Source organism: Theropithecus gelada, unplaced genomic scaffold (assembly GCF_003255815.1).
Source record: "Theropithecus gelada isolate Dixy unplaced genomic scaffold, Tgel_1.0 HiC_scaffold_3752, whole genome shotgun sequence".
Taxonomy (NCBI): Eukaryota; Metazoa; Chordata; class Mammalia; order Primates; family Cercopithecidae; genus Theropithecus; species Theropithecus gelada.
The window spans coordinates 1-269 of NW_020260282.1; positions in this window are offsets into that span (position 1 = coordinate 1).

Consider the following 269-nt stretch of genomic DNA (forward strand, 5'->3'; position numbering starts at 1 on the left):
GCTGGAGCCTCAGACAATGACTTCATGATTCTCACTCTGGTTGTGCCAGGATTTAGGTGAGGAATCCAAAGCACAGGGGAGTCCAGGCCAGCGTGGCCATATCCGATTCCCACGTATTTTGGAATCTTGTAGAGGAGAGGCCTTCTGGGGTTGTGTTTCATTTCATTTCAAATGTCAGTTGAGAACAGAGGGCACAGTCATATTTGACCAATGTAACCAAATGCTAATACGTTTTTCAAGTTGCTGTCCGTGTTGATTTACCAACTGCT